The 4,620-nt window shown below is 34.0% G+C and overlaps 1 pseudogene; it reads left to right on the forward strand.

Moving 5' to 3' along the window:
- Positions 1-1,843: 1,843 nt before the first annotated feature.
- Positions 1,844-1,940, forward strand: LOC122102128 (annotated as a pseudogene).
- The last annotated feature ends 2,680 nt before the right edge of the window (positions 1,941-4,620 follow it).

Consider the following 4,620-nt stretch of genomic DNA (forward strand, 5'->3'; position numbering starts at 1 on the left):
AGTACTAAGGATCTTCTCAATGATTTTCTGAATTATATTTGAACTCTAAGTAAAGATTTCTGGGCCTTGGTAGACCAATTATGGATCTATCCTTCCAGGAACTATTTTTTGGCCCACTTATGCTGGACTAAAATCTTTCATTAATCATAGGGGAGGGGTATTAAAAATAATCTTATGACACTTTGTGAACTTGTTCACTCATGTGGGCTGGTCATATGTAAGTTGAATGTTTGAATTATAGTACTTACTCTCAAATTTGTGATCTCATCTTTCATTTTAAGTTGCCTTGTATTTCATAATTGCTTACTGCTAATTCCTGCATCTCAAGGAATTGGGGCCCTGAAATATAGGAAATAAGAAATTGAGATGGGTCTTCAATTACTTTGTGTTGGCATGTTGCATGGGTCCTGGTGAGAAGTCTTGCCCCTGTTATCTGATGATGCAGGTAACTGGGACCTGGGATCCTAGGACCTACGGGTCCTGAAGAAGAATAATATTTTTTAGACATCTTATCAGCAAAATTTGGGCATAATCAGTAGGAATGCTTCAGAAATATGGAGAAAAACAGTTTGGGACCAGCAATTTAAAACAATAAACAGAGCAGCAGAGAAAATCCCTTACAGATTAGAGGAAAACAACATTGTTTTTTTACCATGTGAATTCAGAAGACCAAGAACATTGAGAATGTATCACAAGTTTATACCAAAGATATTGTGTTGATACTTCTTATATTCTAATATATATTTTAAACCTAATTATTTATATTCCAATTCTATTTATTGGAATAAATAAATATCAATTTATTTGTGAAATTATCAACAAATTCTAGTAAGTTTCACAGTGTGAAATATAAAATCAGCAAATATAAATATAAAATATATAACTATATATAATATAAGAAAAAGACACATGTTTTGCATTGTTCTGTTGTGGTTACTGTATCAAAGGCAACTGTGTTTTAAAATATTATTCCATTATCTCTACCTCAGTGTTTGATAGAGTTGGACCTAAAGCTTTACCATTTGTAGATTTATAGCCTGGAGCAAGAGAAAATACTGTGATTAAAACATTACCAATTTAAGGCCTAATAACAAGGAGAAACATATGGACTTCTCCTGCAACTATGAAAATATTTGGTGATAGAAAGGCAGTAGTGTAAGTTCCTGCCTGGTTGGATGGTAGACAGGCCAGGACATTAAGTAATCATACATATGAACAATTTTTTCACCTTCTTGGCTTTAGCTACTTTTGCAATGTTAGATATAATAATTATATTTTGATAAAATACCTTCTTGTCTGAACAGATCTGTCTGGACTGTTCATCTCTCTATGATCCCTTGTAACTAAGATTAATTTTGTTCAAGTAAGACAATCTATACTATCAGGGTAAGATATTCTGATTGGTCTGTTCCTACATGGAAGAAGAGTCAAGGGTCATGTAGACATTTGTGCCAGTAAGACCTCATTTGGGAAAATGTCAGCTGCAGAATGTTAGAAATAGCTCTTAAGCAAGGATTACTTTGAATCCAATAGCTCCACAAAGCTAATTCAGTTGAATAAATAATACTTGAAAGAGTCATCACCTTTGGACCTACCTATAAATTATTGAATGCATGATCAAATTACAATTGAAAAATACTTAAAATTGGCATTGACAAAAAATTGCAAATGTGAGCAATCGGCTGAACATTATATTTTTTTTCCATTATTCACAGAATTTTAAGGAAATAAGATCAATAGCAATGTTAGGAACAATAAGGTTTCCTTGTTACAAGTAGGCACCCATGGATATAAGCCTGTATAAAGATTGCATCATTAGCTACTTAAATTTAGAGGATACTATATGCTTCAGCAGCATGTATACCCAAATTACAATATACAGATTAATATAGCACTTGCACAACGATGATATGAAAATTTGTGAAGTATTCCATATTATTCATTCTTCAGATGCAAGAAATGAAAACCCGTTATTAAAAAGTTGATTACAAAATAACAAGTGTAACAGCACACGTAATTCATATGATTAAATTTATTTTGACATCAGTGTATTAAATCTTCACCTCAGAAAGGTGTTTAAATAGCATAAACTTTACAAAACTTTTGAAATTAGACAACATTGTCATTTTATCCCAAAGAAAAATAATATTAGGACCTAGGAAAAAAGGAATCTTAAACTGTTTCTATATGGAATACAATCTGAAAGGACACATTAATGAACCTATATATTATAAAATAATATAGAATTCAAAGTATGTCTATGCGAGAATAGAATAAATTATTAACATTATACAAACATAGACTATAGAATATTTTAAAATATTCTTTTTCAGACAAGCACCAGTATTACTTTAGTTTCTGTACTACTCATTTCAACAGATAAGTTAAAATTATGTCTGACTAAAAAATCACATACTCTGCAGAAATCATTATACATGTATATAAAAACTCTTCAATACATTTTGACACCCAATGCAGGCAATTCACTTGCAAGAATTCCATGGAATTCATGAATTTTTACAGTAAATTACTGGTGTTGCCGGCGCTGGTGGCTCACTACTATAATCCTAGATACTCAAGAGGCTGAGATCTAAGGCTCACGGTTCAAAGCCAGCCTGGGAATGAAAGTCTGTGAGATTCTCATCTCTAATAAACCACTAGAAAACTGGAAGTGAAGCTGTGGCTCAATCGGTAGAGCACTCACGTTGAGCTGAAGAGCACTGGGATAGCACCCAGGCCTAGAGTTCAAGCCGCATGACCGCCCAAAAAAAAAAAAAAAGATATTGCTCTTATTTGGATTGTGGAAATATTTTGTATGGACACAAAGGATGGACTTGCATTTTTAACTTTGAGAAACTTAACCCGACCATTAGGATTTAGGAGAAGAATTTGTACAGCCTTCCACAACTTCATATAGGTAGCGATACGTACTTATCCTTTGGGCAATTTCAAATGCAGTTTCTTCTAAGGTGTTCTGCAGGCCTGGTTTTATATAATGGTTCAACCGAAGGAGAGCAGGCGTATCTTTGCTATCTCAATTCTCAGTGGCAAGATATAAGGGGGTCAAGAGGCCTTTAGTTTGGGCATTGGTATCTGTAACATGATGAGGTAAGAAAGAAGCCACTCTGGTGTTATTCTGCATATATGCACGGTGCAGGGGTGTCCAGTCATCTACAGTTATTGCATTTGCCACTTGAGCCACCAACTCACAGACAATGTCTAAGTGTCCACTGTAGGCTTCCTGATGAAGAGGGGTATATTCATCGTCATCCCTAGTATTCACATGACTGGCCTTTTTGGAAAGTAGTCTCCGCACTGTAATAAGCTGAATATTTTCGGTAGCCCAATGTAGAAATTTACTTGGATCTTTCTCCACTTTTTGTCTTGCAATTGATACCATTCCTCACTTTTTCATCATGTTCCGCGTCTTCATCAGAATTGCCGATCCAGAGACTTTGAGTGCCAGTGGGAATGAGGTATCCATGTATTTCTCTAATAGTTCACATTGGTTGAACTGTTCAGAAAAATCCGGTGAATTTTCTGCATCTGTTTTTTCACCATGATTTTTTTTTCCTTTTTCCATTTTTACTATTCTAAATTATTCTAACTGGAGAGTAGGGAATTGATGAAGAGCAGAGGAAAGATGTTCCTCCGTATTCAAAGATACAGACTGAAAATAAGGACCAGTGGTGTCTTCATGTGCAGCTTATTCGAGGAATGAGAAAAGATGAAATAATGCCTTCTATATAAATGATTTGGAAAATGGAAGAGCAGAAAGTGAAATGATGCAACCAAAAATATAAAAGCAAAATAAATTAGATTAATTATGGAGCAATCATATTATCTATGAGAACCATGAAAGAGAGAGAGGAAGAGAGAGACAGATTTGCAATGACCTAGCTAGCCACAAAATGCATGCATCTGATTAATTTATAGAGCAAGCGGAATTTTATTTTTTTTAAAAGATGGAAATATAATTTATGTTTTTACTTGAATTTAGTAAATACATTTTTAGTAGTCTACATAAAGAGACATAGCTTTGACCAAATTGCAGACAAGAATCTAAATCCTTGATAATTCTAGTAACAGATCTCACTGAAATCAGTTGAATCACACTTTTTCTGTACAATGAAGGAATAGATCCAGGCTAAGAAAGCGGCTAGGGATGGCAGGCCGATTGTATCTGTGACAAAACTTTGTTGAAAATGGTATTGAGGATTACATACTGTTTATCCACTTGCACTGGAAGCATGATTCTGAACTATTGCTTGCAGGTCCTCAACTATTGCTTTGATCATTATATTCTCCAAGAAGAAAAAGTGAGATTTAATTGACAGCAAAGGACTACTAATACATTTTGACTTCTCATTAAGCACCTTCAACCATCGAAAAGACATGAAGACAATAGACAGGCATACGTTTTTAGATGAAAACAAGTGTCTTTAAAAAACAAGGAATTTAAGTAGTCATGCAAAGCACTTCGATTTTACTACTGCATTATACATTTTTTCTAATGTTGGGTACCAATAAATAATGAATCTATTAGAAAGTTCTTGAAGCTCATATGTCAAATCGTGGGTTCTTTCATACTATATTATGATACTTTTGTGTATGGTCTTA

This window comes from Dipodomys spectabilis, unplaced genomic scaffold, assembly GCF_019054845.1.
Source record: "Dipodomys spectabilis isolate Male_0828 unplaced genomic scaffold, ASM1905484v1 ptg000755l, whole genome shotgun sequence".
Classification (NCBI taxonomy): domain Eukaryota; kingdom Metazoa; phylum Chordata; class Mammalia; order Rodentia; family Heteromyidae; genus Dipodomys; species Dipodomys spectabilis.